This window comes from Xenopus laevis, chromosome 4S (assembly GCF_017654675.1).
Source record: "Xenopus laevis strain J_2021 chromosome 4S, Xenopus_laevis_v10.1, whole genome shotgun sequence".
NCBI lineage: Eukaryota > Metazoa > Chordata > Amphibia > Anura > Pipidae > Xenopus > Xenopus laevis.
The window spans coordinates 41,007,517-41,027,864 of record NC_054378.1 but is presented as its reverse complement, the minus strand read 5'-3'; the positions used below and the strand labels follow the sequence as shown (position 1 = coordinate 41,027,864).

Here is a 20,348-nt window from a genome sequence, read left to right as displayed (position 1 = left end):
TTAGCTTTTTATTCAGTGGTACTCAAGTTCGCAATTTCAGCTATCTGGTTGCTAGGTTCCAAATTACCCTAGCAACAATGCATTGAGCTGAATAATAGGCTTGATTATGAATAGGAGAGGGCCTAAATAGAAAAACGAGTAATAAAAAGTAGCAATAACAATACATTTGTAACCTTACATAGCATTTGTTTTTTAGATGGGGTCATTTACCCCCTTTTGAAAGCTGGAAAGAATCAGAAGAAAAAAGGCAAATAATTAGAAAACTATATAAAAAAAAATTTATGAAAATCAAATGAAAAGTTGCTTACGCTTGGTTGTTCTATAACATACTAAAAGTTAACTGTAATGTGAACCAGCCCTTTAATACTACCCTTAGTACAACACAAGCAGGGGTACAGCAATAATTAAACATACCATTTATTGAAAGCACACAAAAATAACAGCTGGGTTATGTATTTATATATTTACATTGGTGGAAACAGAATGCTTGTTAGGACTCTTCTTCATTAATTTACATATTGGGAATTCCTCTGGTGATAGGAAATTCTGTGCCGGATTCTGGACATTTCAAAGCGCCTTCAATGAGCTCAACCTGGGAGACAAAAAGAATGGTATTCAGGAATATGTACAACATAAGCCATCCCTTTCTCTTCTCTTTTAGCTTTATATATTTATCAAGAAAATCAAAGCGTGAAGTTCTTTAGCAGTGGTGTAACTAGATGTTACTGGGCCCCACAGCAAATTATTTTTCAGGCCCCCAAAATGTCTAGAGATTGACATATTTTACCAACATTTATTGAAATTGTATACAAATTAGGGCCTCATGGGGCCCCTATACCTCCTGGGGGCCCCCAGCAGCCGCAGGGTCTGCTTCCTCTATAGTTATTTCAGTAACTTGATTTTTAGTAATCATTTGCCATTTTGTTAATCATATTTTGTGGCATCAAAAAAAAACGTCAGAGGATTCTTTGCCATTGTGGATGCTGAGGATAAGGGCAAACACCTTTGTATGAATTTGAGTATTTGATTTAAGTGTTTTACCTGTAGTGATTCTTAAGCACAATGGCAAGGAATTTTATGAGCAGGAAAAAGGCCACACATTTCACTGCCCCCCCCAAAAAAAATTAATTTACAGTAAAAAAAAAAAAACCAGAAGGGAAAATAACAGTTTATAGTGTATCCATAGTAATAATTCAAATCAACTGGACGTGCGTGATGACTAATGAAATGTCTTCAAGGAAAAAAAATACAGCAAATCCAAGTGATTTGACTTATTACTATAGATATACTGTAGAATGTTATTTTCCCTTCTGATTTTTTTTTTTTTTACTGTAAATTTATTTTTTTGGGGGGGGGGCAGTGAAATGTAGGCCTTTTTCCTGCTCATAAAAATTCCTTGCCATTGTGCTTAAGAATCACTACAGGAAAAACACTCAAATCAAATACTCAAATTCATACAAAGGTTTGAATTACTATATTATTATAGATATACCATGACCTGCATGAATGAGAACTTTCCCAGACAACATTCTACAGTCAAAAATCTGAAAGTCAAACATTTACTGGTGTTTGAAAAATCTATTACCTCCAATAATACACTGTGAACCTTCTTCAGGGGCAGATCTGAGCCGTGCCCAAGCTATAAAGCAAATACAATGGCTAATTATAAGCAGTTTTTCAATTGGCCTTAATTTTTTGTAATAGTTTATTTTATAGTTTTTGAATGATTTGCCTTCTTCTCTTTCCAGATTTCAACTGAAGGTCACTAACTCCATCTAAAAAATGTTCTGTAAGGTTACAACTGTATTGATATTGCTGCTTTATGTTACTCTTCTTTTTATTCAGGCCATCTCCTGTTCATATTCCGGTCTCTTACAAATCAATACATGGTTGCTAGGGTACTAAAGGTTAACTTTAAGGTGAACAACCCCTTTAAAGTGGATCTGTCATAGGTATAAACACACTAGTGAATGTTCGATACATCTTTTATAAATGCACTTCCTCAATGTAATTTGCAGAAAACAAGCTTGCTGTTGGGCACACTGCCATTCCAAATCTCTGACTAATGCTGCAATCAGCAGAAGAGATAAGGGAAATCAGTATATTAATGAACAATATATACAAAGATATACTAAAGGGGGAATGTTATAAACGTCGGTAAGGGTAGATTCGGAGAGATTTAGTCGCCCAACGACTAATCGACTCTTCTTCGGGGTGACAATCTCCCCGATCTGCCTTCCCTTACCTTCCCGCCGGCTATAATGAGGAATCGCCAGTGGGATGGCACTGGCGGCACTTAGTTTTTTGAAGTCGCCCGAAGGGAAGGTAGGGGAAGGCAGTTCGGGGAGATTGTCGCCCCGAAGAAGAGGCGATTAGTTGCTGGGCAACTAAATCTCCCCGAATCTGCCCCTGTGCCCTTACCCTTATGAAAAAAAAGGGTTGCAAAAAGTTATGCCTTTGTGCGAACAAATTTGTCTTTACACTGATTTAATATAGCTTTTGCGAACCTGGTACCTGTTTAGCGACCACTTCCGACAGGGGAAGAAGGTTTGCGAAGTTTATAATTTACGCCAGTGCGCAGTGAATGTAATAAAACTTCTTACTGAAAAGTTGTTGTTTGCTCCAAAAGATTAAGACACCATCAAGCACTTAAAAGTGAGCAATGAGCAATTAAAATTTGCGATGCAATAATAGTTTAAGGAAGAGTATTACATTGCGAAATGCTAATTTTTATTCTTATTTGTGCAAATTGTTTTGTTCTTTGCAACTTTTATTACATTCCCCAATAAGTATCCACTAGCACTGGGTCATAAATATTTGCTTTTGAATCTGACCTGCATGCTGAGTATCAATTGCAAACTCACTTAAAGGAGAAGGAAACCCTGTAAAAAAAAAAACAACCCCATACCACCACCCCACGTAGACCCCCCTCCCTCCTCCCCCCAGGCTAACTGCCCCCCCTGGGGAAATGCCCCATACTTTATACTTACCCTCGTGCAAATTCTGGCAGCAGACTTCATGGTATCCATCTTCCGGGTCCTCAGTAAGTTGACTGGGAGATTGGCAATCTCTGTCAATTTCAGCGCATGCACAGATGTTGAAAATCGGAATATTGCTCAAACTGCGCATGCACTGACATACTAATCTCCCAATCAACTTACCGAGGACCCGGAAGATGGATGGGATGGTCTACGTGGGGTGGGGGGTATGGGGTTTTTTTTCTACAGGGTTTCCTTCTCCTTTAAGAGTTATGTCCCATGTGGCTCCCTTTAAAGTCGCTGAATAACTGATAAGCCTTTATACTGATAAGCCTTTATACATTACATTTTTGGCTAACTAACTATATTAGAAACATTTTTTTATTTTGCACAGCCTATTTATCCATTTTTACACTGAACTGTTTCTTTAAGTGCCAGGACTAGACTAATGCTCTAGTACTTCAAAAGGTAGAATCTCAGTTTTTTTCTGGAAAAGATTGAGAGAACACTCCTTCTGGAGTAATTCAGGGATGGAATTCCAGCAAGATAGAAAGACTTAACACTTGAGGTGGCAGTGGATGTGGATGGTGTGAAAAGAAGGTGGAACATACAGTGAGACAAGAGAAGAAGTGAAGGGCTTTGAATATGTTACCCTTTGTTTAACAGGCAGCCATACTAAGTTGGTCTAATCATTGGGGTGCCTAAGCTTCTCCGCCAGCCATTTGCTCCCCCAGCTGCACCCAGGCAGGTGCCTCCGCTGCTAACCTCCTGGTTCCAGCCCTGAACTAAATGTAACTGTGCTGAAACATATTTGTCACTAAACCCTTTCCACTATAATCACATGTAGGTATGTAATATGTAATAAATCATTATAACTCAGACATGGGGGTGCGAATTGTTGAATGAAACAATCACATGTTCCACACAATCCAAGCGATTTGCAGCAATTCCTGACATTTTGTTGCTGCAGCTGTGTTAGGAAATCACCATGTGTAACATCACCTTACATCAAGTGGATGGGAATAAAAAGTCTCACAAATGATTTTACTCACACTCTCTGCAGCTTCCAAAAGTGCCTCCCACTCCAGTTTAGGTATCATACGAGTTACAAAATCCTGATTCAAATCAACAGAACTAAGTTTGACCTCTTCTACCTGTGGGGAGGGGAGAAAAAGACATTCTCATAAAATGGTAACATTTGGGCCAATTGAGTGGTTTTCATCAACATGGCTTGTGCCAAGTGTGCCCAGTTTCATTCATTTTGCCCGTCACTGTTATAAAACAAAAAGATTGTCACAATGGCTGCTCTAAACCGAGCTGTAACCAGATATATTTTGCAATCATATGATAAAATATCTTCAATACAATGAAATGGAACTGCCATTAACACATATAAAATAGTAGAAGATCAGTCTGTACCTGTTCCCTTGCAACTAAGATTGGGGAGATCACCAGAGTGGCATTCTGGTGGGTAGCTGGTCTGGGTTGTTTTTTTCCGGTGTCCCTCCTCTCCAGTCTGAAACTAATGGAGCATCATGTCATCCATGCCCCTAAGTACAGCATAATGGAAAGAAGTGGTGCCTTGGATGTGACAAAGATAAGACAATGGCACACAGATTCCGGAAGCATTTTACTACCTGCTGCTGCGCTGGAATTGTCTCAGGCATGCTGGGAATCTCACTGTGCTGTTGCCCTGTGTTATTGGGATGCTGCCTCCTTCCATCATACTGTGCTTGGGAGGGCAGATCACTGCTGTGTTCCCAAATGAAAATTGCCCAACTCATGAGTACACTGGCAGGGTCTAGGCAATTAATATTAAAATCAATGTAGGAGCGATCCCCACTTGCTTGCATCCACTGAGCCAGAAATCACAAAGGCAGCAAAACGCTAGGAATCTATCCAGATGTCGTTACCCTTTCCTTAGGAACTCAGATGAAATATGGGTGACTGCTTTTTGAACTTTGTAAATTGGTTTAACATAAATTATAAGTAACTGCAGTAACAGTGACACTACTGCCCCTGCTGTCAGGGGATGCTGGGAGTTGTGGCATACTAATCAATGTAATTAGTAAATGACATGCAACAAAACGCAACAAACACTAGATGAGCAGACAAAATCCCCAGATGACCCAGGTAAAGGGGCTCTTAGCATGTTATGCATTAGTAGCTTCATTCTCTTCGGTACAGCTAAACCACGTGTGATACTCAGCTGCCCCTTCCTGACCTTCGTTTTGAAAGGAGCAGCCCACTATTCCCAGCAACCACCTCCCACCAATTCCTCCTAGGGCGCTACAATATTAGCTGTCATGTACGCTGAAACTTCATTGTGCTAGCACAGGGCAGAGGAATACTGAATGTAAAGGAACATGGCTCCTCTCATATCCCTGGAGGGATGTTTTTCAGTCATAAAATTGTGCTTGTACCATCCTCACCTATCACATCACATGATGTCAAATGTCAACGTTTCTACCAATGATATTGTGTTGGAAGCTCAATAACAATAACCACAAATTATACAATGAGAGCATACGTGGAGAACTGAGGGGTCTGCTGCATGGTTGCTGAAAAAGCAAAAAACATCCACAATCTTGTCAGGTTGCAGAAAAATAGAAATTGAATATTTGGGTGGTCTACTACATTCCGTCTGGATGCAAATGTTAATAAAAGATATTTACTGAATTTGTTTAAAGTAAGTAGTGTATTTTTAGGGGCATAATGTGAAGCCATGGGGCCTCTGCAATAATGTTTAGTGGTTATTTGAAGCCCCCTCATTTTTGGTGGGTGACAAAGATGAAGGAGACTATGTGGCTGAGGAGGGGGACTACCATACAGCAGACCTCATGTCCTGAGACCCACTGCGACATAAGGGTCTTTTGTATGTTAATTACACCACCTAGTGTTTTATGGGTAATGGCAAGGTCCCAAAGGCCTGGGTTTAGGACAGCACAAATGAAGGGTGGCATTCTGCCCAGTCTCACCTGAAATTTACTCCCACTGGGGTCTAGGCACGTCTCATGATCCTGGGGGGGGCAAGGAGGCTTTGGTGTAGGGTGCCGGCCTCTGGGTGCCCTGAAGAGAAATCCGGCCCTGGGACCATACCAACCAACATTTGGAAAATAGAGGGGCCAAAAGTTTTGCTGCGTGTATTGCAGCAACATTTTTTTAACCACTCATTTTATTGCCACACAAGATGCATAAACACACAGGCTCATTGGAGTAAGGGTGAGGTCTTTGACCTATGTAGATTAAACTTTTTAGCCATTTTGTGAATTCATATTGCTGTGCCTGCTTTATCTGGCTTATTATCTGCTTTTGTTCTAGTTGGCGAGGGTCAAGGGTGTCACACCCATCTCTTACTATAGGCTATACAGTTGTAACCTGGTGACTGTGTGTGTGTGTTTATATATATTTACATATAGCCCTAAAGCAGGAACATTCACACAAAAATATATAGTTTTCCTGGGTGCTGGTTATGACTAGTGTAATAGATCCACAAAGCGCAGCACTCAACAGGACTTGTGCAAATAAAAATAAAGTGTTTTTGCCCTACTGCCACCCGCTCACTCAGTTTCCTTGTTGCATGCTGTATATTTTGTGAGCAGAGTGCAGTGGCACTGTATATATCGGAAGGAAGCTGATATGCTGCAGGCCTGAGTCCTGTCATGTGGTGGGATTAGCAATACCATTCAATCAGAGGGTACCCAAAATATGTTTCTTCTGGAAACCAGAACATATAGACATTTCATATGTATTTTCCTTTCTGTCATTTGAGTCTTTTGAAACAAACCTTATAATACCCCTGTTAAACTCTGGAATTGTCTCTATCTTCTCCGTAAATGTTCATCTGTCCGATTGAAAAATCCTGCGCTCTGTAACTTCCTGACAACCAAGGGTCACACCTCCGACCATTACCTGCTCTGTTCTATTGCCGCCTTTAACACAAAGCCATGCCCTAAGTGCTGCCCGCTTACAACAAGTTCTGCCTGCTTCCCCTTATGGCTCAGTATATACGGCCTGCCAACTTGCTAAGCTACGCCTATAGGAACCAGCCGAACTATTCGATAGTAGTCGTATTCCCACCAGCGTTCGTTTAGGAAACAATTTGTATAAAAAGATTAAAAAAATATTTCCCTTTGTTTTTATAAAGCAAATCCAAGTAAATGACTACCTGCTTAAAATGATTAATGAGGCTATACACTTTAAACATGGGAAGCTATGTAATGTTTCCCTATATAACTGTCATTGACAGCAGTGTGCACATGGCTATTTGGCAGTTACTGAATGTCAGTTGGCCATAGAGCTGTCTCAGCGCTTGGTAATGTTCACAGTGTCTCCCCAGTGAGAAGCGATTTTTTTTATATTTTAGTAGTTTAGAGGATCTATCCACCAGCTATGGATAGATCTGCAAATTCTCCAGAATCCGGTGGGCTCACGAGGAATAGAAACATCAAGGAGAAGAAAGAAAGGGCACCTAAAAAGATCAAGATTATGGGCAACAACATGGAGGAGAAAAGCTTGTGCCAAGTAGAGCAAGAGGAGAAAAAGAGAGAGAGAGGGAATCAGCAGAAGGTAAGAAGGACCAGACTAAACATACTCCTTTGAAAAATGTATTCTGTAACTCATGCTTTGTAGAATGTTTCTCTGACCCCTGCTAGTTTATCAGTTGGGCTCAACTTAAAGTTGGAGGGGGGGGGATCTATGGAGAATGCCCATTTGCTCTCTTAGTAACAGTTGGAATCCTATCTAAAGAAATATTAGGATGGCATTGACATTTACTGCTCTACTATTTTTGGGACTGGTTGGTTAACAAACATATATTATACAAATCAGCAAAATCCCATAGCAGCCAGCCAGTCAGCAAGTAGGCTTAACAGTCACCTATAAGTCAGAAAATCAAAGCAAAGATCTGACTGATTGCTGTGGGCAACCACACTTGTGATTTTGCTATCTATGCTATAAGTGCAGCCTCAGTAATATATCCATGGCAGATTTACCCTGTTAATACCCTGAGTTAATGCTTTCTCACTGATCCACTCCAGCTTGTACAGGCTGTTGTCAGTGGCTGTTCTCAGACATCATATTTCTTCTGGCTGGGAGAATCAGATCTGCTCAGTGCCCCTGCTCCATTGCTTTGAATTCAATCAGCCCGTGTGCGGTCACAGACACTGACAACAGCACGTGTGCCCATAGCCTAATGAACCATCTTTTTCTGTAGTTGATTTGCTTATGTAAAATAACAAATACATTAAACAAGTGTTCAATCCAAATCTCACCCTATTTGGCAGTTTGTCAGTTGGCTCAACTTAAAGTTGTGGGGGGTCTATGGAGAATGCCCATTTGCTCTCCTAGTTACAGCTGGAAACCCATATAAAGGGATATTAGGATGTAATTTGACATTTACTGCTCTACTATATTTGGGGCTTTGAGGTTGGTTAACTGACATAGGTAATAAAAATCACCAAAATCCCATAGCAGGCAGCCAGTCAGCAAGTAGGTTTAACAGTCATCTATAAGTCAGAAAATCAAAGCAAAGATCAAATTGATTGCTGTGCGCAACAGCACTTGTGATATTGCCATCTGTGCTATAAGTTCAGCCTCAGTAATATATCCATGACAGATTACCCAATCAGTTAATTCTTCCCCACTAATCCACTCCAGTTTGTATCATTTACTAACCATTTTTTTCTGTAGATGATTTGCTTATGTAATATAACAAGTACTGCAAACAAGCGTTCAATCCAAATCTCACCCTAGATTGGATTTATTATTATTCATAAGTAGCAAGAGAAGCAATGTAAAAAAAAAGGTGCAAAACAAAAAAAAATACAAAAAGTCTAGTCACCTAAGACAGCCAATCAGCAAATAGCATTTATTGGTCACCTGTTTAGAAGCAACTATCTTATTGGATACTATGGGTTACTGCACCTTGGCAAACTTTATGTATTTTATTATACTGTATATGGGGTTATTGGATAACAATGTTAATATGAAGCATAACAAAAGTTTTTCAGAACATTTCAGTTCCTTTTTCTAAACTGGTTACAAAGATGCTTTGTTGGCTGTGACATATATCTATATATAAAATAGTCCAACGGGTGCTCACCATGTGTAGTAACAAAACCTGGGTGCTAGCACAAAATAAATTACACTGGACAAAGAATAGCTCTCCTAGGATTTAACCCTTTCACTGCCTGCAATATTTTGCACTCTTCCACTTTAGGGGGTGTTTCTTGTGGGGGTCCTTTAGTTTAACCAGGAAAACAATATATTGCTTTTTTCAGGACAACCTAAGCTTTCAAAATATGCTTTAATTGTGGTGTAGGCTTCCATTTTGAAGCATCGTATCTCCTACAAATCATTAGGTACCAAGGTGAAACACCCTAAATATAAATGCCAGGAATCCACTGAACAGTTTGCTGTGGGTTTACTTAAGTAAGTGGCATCTATGGGCCCCAAAATGAAGACACCCCATACGACCGATCAGTTCTGTAATTCCAGATACTGCAAAATCAACACATTTACAGCATTTTTTGAGGGGCAAATGTACACATTCCCTCGAATTCAAATTGGGTATGCATGTCTTTTTACTCCAAAGTACCAAGTCCTACAATTGGCAATTTTTCCAAAAATGACTTCAAAGCTTCAACTTTGCAGAATCTTATCTCCCACATATCATTAAGTACCAAGATAAAAGACTCTAAATATGAATGCCTGGCATCCAATAAACAGCTCAATGCCCAATTTGCATAGGTTTACCTAAGTATGCGGCATATAGGGCCCCAACATGATGACACCCCACATGATCTGTCATTGTAGGCACTGCAAAATCAACACATTTACTCCATTTTATGAATGGTAAAGCAAACAAAAAGTCCTCACCCTAGACAGCCATATATTTTTGAAAAGTACACATTCCCCTAAATCCAAAATCGGTACATGTCTGTTAACACCAAAGTACCAAGCCGCAAAGCTCTCCTAAAGCCACTGCATGGAGTGGACTGAATTCCATGTCAGAAAAATACTAATGAACGGTTTGTATTGAGGCCATGATAACTTTCAAAATAAAGTCCAAGGCACCTAACCTTGTATTTTAGACAATTTCTTTTTACAGTAATGGTCCAAGAGAATTCCTCTATTCACCCAGTCCATGGTTGTATGTAACAATTGAAAAATAAAGGTATTTAATGGGTTTTTCCAAGAGAATGAAAGACAAAAAGTGTATTAAAAATGTAAACCCATTTATTAGGACAAAAAAAGGTCCTGGCCTAATGTGTTTCGTGCCTATTGGGGCACTTACTCATAACTCATAGGCTAAAGGACACTTCCCTGTACACATCTTTCATAGGAATTGTGGCCAATCAGAAAAATATTTACAATAACCAATAAGAGATCACCCTTGAGAAGTATTTACAACCACCAATCAAAAACACTGACATGTGCATGCACGCAGCATGCCACGCCTAATATATTGCCGCCCTAGGCCCGGGCATTTGTGGCCTCTCAACTAATCCGGGCCTGCCTGTCTCTAACTATTCATGTTTTTTGCCTTCTTGTATGCTCCACTTTCTTACTCTCTGCTCCACTCTCTTCAGTGTCTTTCTTTCCTTGCCTTCCAGTTCTCTCTCTTGCAGAAACTTTAGCCACCCTTTCTCTGTCTTGCTCTATACAAATCCCAGTTCCCCTTTCCAGTTCCACACCAGCAGCACTACAGCACATGATTCATAGGGGGAGGACCCGACTGGTTGCCCCGGATGCCCATCCTGTACCAGGGCAAGTAGTTGCGCCACTGCGTATTATGTGCCGCAACAGTACAAAGACCCTCCTAAACCATATATTTCTGTTAAGTACACATTCTAACTAATACAAAATAGCTAAAAATGTGTTTCTACTCCAAATGATCAAACTGCAAAATGATGCTAAAAACAACATAAGAAACAAAAATGCAAGCATAAAACCACAATAAAATCATAAAAATCAAATACAATTATGCAAATTGATGACATAACAAAACAACTGATCCAATAGCGTAGTTAGTGGTCAGAATGCTTGATCCAAAAGTCACACTGTGAAAGCAACAGTTTTTAGGGGAAAAAAAAGAGGCAAAGTTATAAAATGAAGAACTAAAAAGAAAAAAAAAGTATAAATGTCTGTGTATGCATGTGTACCGCTATAAAAAAGTGTGAATTTGTAAATATGTGCAAAAGAGTGCAAGTGTGTGCAAAAGAAAAAAACTAACTTTAGTAAAATGTATAGTGTGTGTGTTTAATGCATGTATGTGTATGTAAATGTGTGTAAATGTGTAAAGGAAGGGTATACTGCTTCAGTTCAACTCGCAGCAGCATGCGAGTTGAACTGCCGGGAAGCATTTCCCAAGGCAGCAACATGCCAGTTGGACTGCCGAGAACTATTTCCCAGAGGCAGGAAAGTGCCAGTTGGTCTGCCGGAAAGTATTTCCCCGAGGCAGCATTGTGTCATTTGGTCTGCCGGGAAGAATTTTCTCGAGGCAGCAATGTGTCAGTTTGACTGCCGGGAAGCATTTCCCCGAGGCAGCAAAATGCCAGTTGGACTGCCGGGAAGCATTTCCCCGAGGCAACAACATGCCAGTTGGACTGCGGGGATGCAATGTCCCCAAGGCAGTAATGATCCAGTTGGACTGCCGGGAAGTATTTCCCTGATGCAGCAACGTGCCAGTTTGAATTCCCGGGAAGCATTTCCCCGAGGCAGCAACATGCCAGTTGGACTGCCGGGATGCAATGTCCCCGAGGCAGCGAGGTGCAAGTTGGACTGCCGGGAATTATTGCCCCAAGGCAGCAACGTGCCAGTTGGACTGTCGGGAACATTTGTCCCAGAGCTAGCAAGGATCCAGTTGGTCTGCCGGGAAGCATTTCCCAGAGGCAGCAACATGCCAGTTGGACTGCCGGGAAGCATTTCCCAAGGCAGCAACATGCCTGTTGGACTGCTGGGATGCAATGTCCCCCAGGCAGCAATGATCCAGCTAGACTGAAGGGAATGATTTCCCCGAGGCAGCAACGTGCCAGTTGGACTGCCGGGAACTATTTTCCAGAGGCAGGAAAGTGCCAGTTGGACTGCCGGGAAATATTTCCCCAAGGCAGCAACGTGTCAGTTGGACTAGCAGGACGCAATTCCCAGAGGCAGCAACATGCCAGTTAGACTGCCGGGAATCATTTCCCCAAGGCAGCAACGCGCCAGTTGGACTGCCGGGAAGCAATGTCCCAGAGGTAGCAATGATCCAGTTGGTCTGCTGGAAAGCATTTCCCTGAGGCATCAACATGCCAGTTGGACTGCCGGGATGCAATGTCCCCGAGGCAGCGAGGTGCAAGTTGGACTGCCGGGAATTATTGCCCCGAGGCAGCAACGTGCCAGTTGGACTGTCGGGAACATATGTCCCAGAGCTAGCAAGGATCCAGTTGGTCTGCCGGGAAGCATTTCCCCGAGGCAGCAACGTGCCAGTTGGACTGCCGGGAAGCATTTCCCAAGGCAGCAACATGCCTGTTGGACTGCCGGGATGCAATGTCCCCCAGGCAGCAATGATCCAGCTAGACTGAAGGGAATGATTTCCCCGAGGCAGCAACGTGCCAGTTGGACTGCCGGGAACTATTTTCCAGAGGCAGGAAAGTGCCAGTTGGACTGCCGGGAAATATTTCCCCAAGGCAGCAACGTGTCAGTTGGACTAGCAGGACGCAATTCCCAGAGGCAGCAACATGCCAGTTAGACTGCCGGGAATCATTTCCCCAAGGCAGCAACGCGCCAGTTGGACTGCCGGGAAGCAATGTCCCAGAGGTAGCAATGATCCAGTTGGTCTGCTGGAAAGCATTTCCCTGAGGCATCAACATGCCAGTTGGACTGCCGGGATGCAATGTCCCCGAGGCAGCGAGGTGCAAGTTGGACTGCCGGGAATTATTGCCCCGAGGCAGCAACGTGCCAGTTGGACTGTCGGGAACATATGTCCCAGAGCTAGCAAGGATCCAGTTGGTCTGCCGGGAAGCATTTCCCCGAGGCAGCAACGTGCCAGTTGGACTAGCGGGACGCAATTCCCAGAGGCAGCAACATGTCAGTTGGACTGCCGGGAAGCATTTCCCCGGGTAGCAACATGCCAGTTGGACTGTCGGGATGCAATGTCCCTGAGGCAGCAATGTGCCAGTTGGACTGCCGGGAATTATTTCCCCAAGGCAACAACATGCCATTTGGACTGCCGGGAAACAATGTCCCAGAGGTAGCAATGATCCAGTTGGTCTGCTGGAAAGCATTTCCGTGAGGCAGCAACATGCCAGTTGAACTGCCTGGATAACCTATTCCCCGGGGCAGCAAAGTGCCATTTGGACTGCCGGGAAGCAATGTCCCTGGGGGGCAGCAACTTTCCAGTTGGCCAACTGGGAAAGAGATGTCCCTGATGCAGCAATGTGCAAATTGGTAAACCAAATACCCCTATGTCTTTACTTACCCCTCATGGCAGATTCTGTCCAGCGGAGTTCATGGGCGCCATCTTCTTCTCTTCGGTAATCTTTGGAAACTAAGTGCTGTATTGGTGCATGTGCAGTTGCAGCAATTATCTGTTCTGATACAACTGCGCATGCGCCGAAATTCACGAAAATTGCCATTGCGTCGGTCATATTAGTAGATAACCAAAGCAGCTGAAGATGGCGTCCGTGAACTCCACTGGACAGAATCTGCACCGAGGGGTAAGTAAAGACTTAGGGGCAAATGCCCGGTGTAACACTGTGGGGATGGAGGAGGGAGGGGATCAATGTAGGGTAGGGGTTTTTTAACTTTAGGGTTTAGTTCTCCTTTAACTTACAAATTTGTAGGCTGTAGTTGTCTTTTAAAAATTTGCTGCTACTGCCTATCTGTATGTGGTCTTTATAGCTGAGGTCCATAATATGTTTAATCATCAAACTTTAAAGAAACAGTAACACCAAAAAATGAAAGTACTTTTAAAGGAATGACAATAGAATGTCCTGCTACCCTGCACTAGTAAAAGGGTGTGTTTGCTTTAAAAACACAACTATAGTTTACATAAACAAACTGCTGTGTGGCCAAGGGTGTAGCCATTCAAGCGCAGGATACACAGTAGATAACAGATAAGTTCTGAAGAATTCTATTGTATACTACAGAACTTATCTGTTATCTGCTCTCTATCCTGTGCCTTTTTTACTTTTTCAGCTTTGAATGGCTACCCCCATGGCTACACAGCAGCTTGTTTATATAAATTACAGTTGTGTTTCTGAAGCAAACACACCAGTTGAATAAGTGCAGGGCAATATTATATTATATTTTCTTAAAACACTTTCCTTTTTTTGGTAATATAGTTCCTTTAAGGTTCCTTTAGCTTCTAGGCTGTGATCTAACTGTTTTTGTTTTCAATTCTGCATCTACTGGATATGGCGTTCCTTACTGCTGTCCCTCGTCCCTGTGCCATCTGTTCCTCAGTCCTTTCTTCCTGATGCCAGTTCCTGTCACTGCTTATCATGAGATCCTATGTCTGCTTATTCTGAGTCCTCTTATCCTGATCCTTAGTTCCTGAGTCTCCTGATTGAATCTACTAGTGGAGTTTCTAAGTGTGCTGAACTGGAGTTCACGAGTTCCTAATATTCCTGACCCTGCACAAAGTTAAACCACAAATCTTTGTTGATATTGGAATAATATATTTCATTTATCTTTTAAATAAACATGAAAAACTATTTTTTGTGGTTTTGTTGTCCTTACATACTATGCTATAACCAAGTGCAAAGAAACTTCTTCCTTTAATCAAGGAACAGGTCAACCGGTACTTTGTGTGGGGCAAAACAACATTGGACCTCATTCGTTATTTGATGTTAGCCCATATAATTTATTTGGACACATAAACCATGATTCCTCCCCTACTAAGGCCCACACCATTATATAACGCTACAGGGGGGTGCTAAGGGGGCACAGTTAAGTTGAAGAAGGGGCAGGGAGTTTTAGCTCCCCTTAGAATTCAAGCCATTTATTTGATCAGATCCCGAATGTCTATCCCATTGAGCATGGCACAGATTCTACTTTTTTTTTGCTGGGGGCCCAGTGAAATCAAGTTAAGCCAAATGGATGAGGACAAAGGAAGCCACCAGAAGGAAGGGACACAGATATGGACTAGTATTAGCTTATTAGTTATTAGTATTATCTTATTAGAATATTAGTTTTAGTTTAATATTCAGATTTAAGCAATATATATAGAAGGACCAATATAATTTCATAGCAGCGGTTCCGCTTTGGTGAAGACTTGAAGGTGTCCATATTATTAGGCAGTGCTGAGTAGTATGGAAAGAATAGTTTAACAAGTAATTAGGTAAATAAGGTGGAGTAGAGCAGTATGTTAGTAGCTGCAAATGTATCCTGAATAGTATCAGTAATCAAAACAGGGGCAAAAAAGGCTAATGTACCCCCTACTTTAAATGATAAGGATATCAGAAGTCACCGAGGGGTTCTGTGACCATATAAAGGCAGAAGGCTGTAAGATGAGTTATACAGTGAACTCTAAGTATCAATCATGTATTATAAGGAATAATGTACCCCCTACTGCAAATTATAAGGATATTAGAGGTCACTGAGGGGTTGTTCTGTGACCATATAAAGGCACAAGGCTGCAGGCTGAGTTATACAGGGAACTCTGAGTATCACTCATGTATTATAAGGGATAATGTATGCCCTTCTGCAAATTATAAGGATATTAGAAGTCACTGAGGAGTTCTGTGACAATATAAAGGTAGAAGGCTGTGAGAGGAGTTATACAGTGAACTCTGAGTATCAATCATGTATTATAAGGAATAATGTATGCCCTACTGCAAATTATAAGGATATTAGAAGTCACAGAGGAGTTCTGTGACCATATAAAGGCAGAAGGCTGCAAGATGAGTTATACAGTGAACTCTGAGTATCAATCATGTATTATAATGTATGCCCTACTGCAAATTATAAGGATATTAGAAGTCACCGAGGAGTTCTCTGACCATATAAAGGCAGAAGGCTGCAAGATGAGTTATAAAGTGAACTCTGAGTATCAATCATGTATTATAATGTACGCCCTACTGCAAATTATAAGGATATTAGAAGTCACAGAGGAGTTCTGTGACCATATAAAGGCAGAAGGCTGTAAGATGAGTTATACAGTGAACTCTGAGTATCAATCAGTGTCGGACTGGCCCACCGGGATACCGGGAAAACTCCTGGTGGGTCCAGTTGTCAGTGGGCCCTCATGCTGCTAAACATTTGGCCTATTTCATGGCCATTCCCTATTTTTATGAGAACAAATAGGCTAAATATAGAAAAATAGAGTATAGTATGTAAGGAAAAGAGACTAGGAGAATAGAAGTTGAGTGAGGAGAGGAAGAAAAATAATGGGCCCCTGGTCTAAGATTAATTGGTGGGCCCCTGGCAAAGGTTTTTGAGTGGGCCCCTGGTGTCCCAGTCCAACACTGGTACCAGTCATCTATTATAAGGAATAATGTACGCCCTACTGCAAATTATAAGGATATTAGAAGTCACCGAGGGGTTCTGTGACCATATAAAGGCAGAATGTTGTTAGATGAGTTATACAGTGAACTCTGAGTATCAATCATTTATTACAAGGAATAATGTACCCCCTACTGCAAATTATAAGGATATTAGAAGTCACAGAGGAGCTCTGTGACCATATAAAGGCACAAGGCTGCAGTGTTCTCTGAGTGTCACTCATATATTATAAAGGATAATGTATCTTTATTGCCCACACTCTCACCTACTCTCAAGGGGGTAGAGATTTACTTCTCCCATGCAGGGTGTCGCTTCCTCTCCTCCAAAACATGACTGGCTCAAGTTCTCTAATCTCTGCTTAAGTTTGTGAAAAAATTTGCAGAATTACCTCCCTGCCAAAGACTAGGTCATGTCATTAACTCAACTGAGGAAACGCACAATCTAACATACTGGGTGATGTGTATATTGTAGATTGTGCTTAGTATAGAGGGATACATTTGCTGCTGTAGTTTTGTGGTATCTCTTTGTACAGCTTTGAGTACCATAAGGACTGTTCCTGCTTAAACACACATAAAACAGATCATGAACACGTTACTGAACAATCAGGGTATGGCACACACAGGGAGCATAGGGCAGGTAGAGTATGGCACAAACAAGGAGCATAGGGAAGGCAAAGTATGACACATACACACAGAGCATAGGGGAAGCTGTGTATGGCACACAAGGGAGCATAAGATGGGCAGAATATGGCACACACAGGGAGCATAGAGCAGGCAGAGTATGGTACACACAGGGAGTATAGGGCAGGCAGAGTATGGCACACACAGGGAGCATAGTGTAGGCAGAATAGGGCAAAAATAGGGAGCATAGGGAAGGCAGAGTATGGCACACAGAGGGAGCATAGGGAAGGCAGAATACAGCAGGAGACAGAGAAGGACCACTCTAAGATGAACAGTTCATACTGTGCAACATATAATGACACAATGCTGGTGCCCCTTTGTATGAGATGTTAACAGGTGAGCAATGTGGGCACATTCAGTCTGGGTCTGAGGTGTGTATAGTACAGGGCTTTAGGTTTGTGAACAATAGAGGTGTCACAGGTGTGAACAATGCAGGGTGTATTACAGGTGTGAACAATACAGGATTTTACAATCTGAATTTAAGGTGTAAACAATGCAGGGGCCTGTTAATTTCAGTACTGATAACTTTTAGATTTTACAGAAGGTAAACAGTCACAGGCAGACAGACTTTGACAGAGAAGGGCCACACAAGGGGCGGGTCCGCATCCAGCTGAGGGCCGTCAGTTAGACGGGACTAATTGTTAGTGGGGAAACAAGTCTCCGGTAGACGAGGGTGTACTATGGAGTCTTTACCATAGAGTACAAATAGTGTGAGTGAAAATAATAGTCATGGCTTAAAAGGAAGAAGCATTGCACCATTCTGTATAATCCATAAATAACGGCAGCAGAAAAGAAAAAGAAACAAGCAAATATGACGGGCTCTAGTACAGTAGGCTCTGAAAAAAATCTGCATTTGCATTATCGACAAAAAATGTCATTAAAAGTAACTTTCCAAATTATTTTGCTTAAAAATGTCTGGGATTTTGCAGGTCTGTGCCACATGGAACAAGCAAGGAATTGTGGGAATTACAGTCTTGGCTGGAGGAGAGCTGACTACTGAGACAAGGTTGTGATAGAAGCAGTAGTCAGGAAACACAGAGCAGGGGATTGCAAAGGACACACAGAGGATGTTTTCAGTAGCACTTGATGCTATTCTATATTTTCACCTCAAGAAAATGCACCTTTAATAATATAACCATACCTTAGGTAGGTTATTCAGTTGGCTTCTGCAAAGTTGTTTCAGGAGTCGGACTCAGCATGGTAGAGAAACAACCAGACAGATATAGCATTAACAGGATCATAACCAGTGTCAGACTGGGACGGCGGGACACCAGGAATAAAACGGTAGGCCCTGGTCTTCATGGACCCCACTGGCCCAGACCAGCCCCCTGGACTTTCTCCTCTCCTTTCCCTCCAGATGGACCAGATCAAAAGTATGCTCTGTTTTGGGGGGCATGAAGGCCCTTTAGTTTTCATAAATAGAGCAGGAGCACTCCATTCACTTGCCCACTGAGTCATGTCCCCACTTCCCTGGCTGCTCGCATTGGAAAAGGTAAGCCAGCAGCTGGGGAGGGGGATATTCTTAACTAAAGAGGAAGACCCATGCTCTGGGCCCCCATGTTTCCTATAGTCATGCTAGTGGTGATTACCAACAGCACCCACGGAGCCTCTTTTGGTCAGTGCTGAGCCCATAATCTGATGCTGCTATTATTAAAAATAAGGAAAACAAATCAGTAAGGGTCTACTTTAGAAGGAACATTGTGACAAGATGATATTATTGGTAGATCCCTGCATGAGACAAATGAGATAAAGTATCTCTGTGAATTCTATTTAAAAGGACGCCTTCTCTCTGGTAAAGGGGATGTTTGATTTTTTTTTTTTTTAAATGCATGATACAGTATATGAAGGGCAGAGATCAGTGCTGTTATTTATCCAGTACTGAAATGAGAACTGGGCTAACTACTGACAGCTCTGGACTGTACTGCTTTGTATGGGACAGTCCAGATTTTGAGCATGCATCCCGTTGTCCAGAATCGTATGTGAATGTCCCATAATGCTTAGCTTACCCCAGTCAGCTGTAGAATGAATTGCCAACTTGAATTATTTTTTCAGCTGTAGGAAGTAGAGAGAGAGCCAAGCAGCCTGGGAATTGGGAAACAAGAACTTTGGTGTCAGTACTCTGCTTGTGCAAGTGCGGGTAATGCTTTAGTTGTTGCATTGATCTTACTGGCTTCTCTGGGGTTAGTGGAGTGTTCATTGGCCATTTCTACAGTGATTATAAGGGCATGTCTGGGGGTATCATGCAGATGATCTCATTTATCTAGAAATTATACTGCAAGTCTGGGGTTAATATCCATTTTATTTAGTGATTATTTTGCCATGCCTGGGGTTAATCAGAGCTGTCAACATTAGTATAGGGGGTGGGGAGGATCTGCTTGCACCACTACTTGGAAGTGATGTCATCGAATGGGCTCAAAGTGATGTAATTGCAGGAGCAATTGCTGACATCACTGAATATGCATATGCAAACTGCATTTGTGCACAGGAAATCACTGGAGACCCTGTACAATATGGTATGGTGATGTGAGATAGGGGAAGGGTCCTAATAGATGCTATCTCTTCATCAAAAAGGAATAGTTGACAGCTATGGTTTAATACGCCCTTTAGCAATTGTATTTAGTGATTATGTGGTCACGTCTGCAGTTAAAATACTGATTATCCATTTTCCAGTAGTAATTATACAGGGACATCTGGAGTTAATATCCATTTAATTTGGTAATACTGACTTGTCTGCGGTTAATATACCCACATAAATTTACTGTGGTGATTATACTGGCATGTCTGGGGTTGTTATGATTATCCATTAAATTTAGTGATTATACTGGTATGTCTTTCCATTCTATTTAGCAATTATATTGCCATATCTAGGGTGCATAAAATGGGTGTGGTATATAGGTGCATAGTGACAAAAGTAGAAGTGGTCAAAATTGTTTACCATACTACACATGGCAGATCTTTTTATTTCTCTTTCCCAAATGTTTGGAGGTATGTGTCTGTATAGTAACCGTAGTAACTGTTTGTATGTAACATTACATATGTATGAGGGTAGACTCAAGATTATTCCCTTAACTCTGTGCCATTCACTCTGTGTGAGAGCAGGATCTGCCTCACTGCTCATTCACGCGTACGTGTGAGTCAGGTGGTAGGAGTTGACTGAGACTTTAATCTGCAAATGAGTAGTGCGGGGATTTGCCTGGCACGG

At 41.9% G+C, this 20,348-nt stretch overlaps 1 long non-coding RNA gene across 1 annotated transcript in view; it reads right to left on the bottom strand.

Moving 5' to 3' along the window:
• Nucleotides 1-404: 404 nt before the first annotated feature.
• LOC108715411 overlaps nucleotides 405-20,348 on the bottom strand; it is a 185,326-nt gene continuing 165,382 nt past the window's right edge. The window contains exons 2-3 of the long non-coding RNA XR_005960879.1: nucleotides 4,031-4,132; nucleotides 405-592 (exon numbers count right to left, since the gene is read on the bottom strand). This is a non-coding gene — a long non-coding RNA (uncharacterized LOC108715411). The remainder of the gene's footprint in view (nucleotides 593-4,030; nucleotides 4,133-20,348) is intronic.